We start from the raw sequence: 322 nt of genomic DNA, 5'->3' as shown, positions 1-322 counted from the left end.
AGACAGGTCGACGACACTTTTTCTTCCAATCATATATATATTTTATACTCGTGCAAATTCTCAGAGAACCTTTTGCACGAGATACATATATCTTCTCTTCTCTATAAATATTCAACCTCGAACAAATTCCTTTTCAAATATACCTCCTCCTCCTCTGCGTTCTCGGTTTCTCAATTTTATACGTATATCTTGAACAAGACTTTCTTATAAATATCTTATCTTGTTCAGATATTTTACTTGTTTCAACTTTCTTATAAATATCTTATTGAAACAAGTTTCATACATTCGTTTCATATAATAACATGGTTTGCCTAATCGTGGA

The sequence above is a fragment of the Halictus rubicundus genome, unplaced genomic scaffold, assembly GCF_050948215.1.
Source record: "Halictus rubicundus isolate RS-2024b unplaced genomic scaffold, iyHalRubi1_principal scaffold0641, whole genome shotgun sequence".
NCBI lineage: Eukaryota > Metazoa > Arthropoda > Insecta > Hymenoptera > Halictidae > Halictus > Halictus rubicundus.
This window is presented reverse-complemented; position numbering follows the sequence as displayed.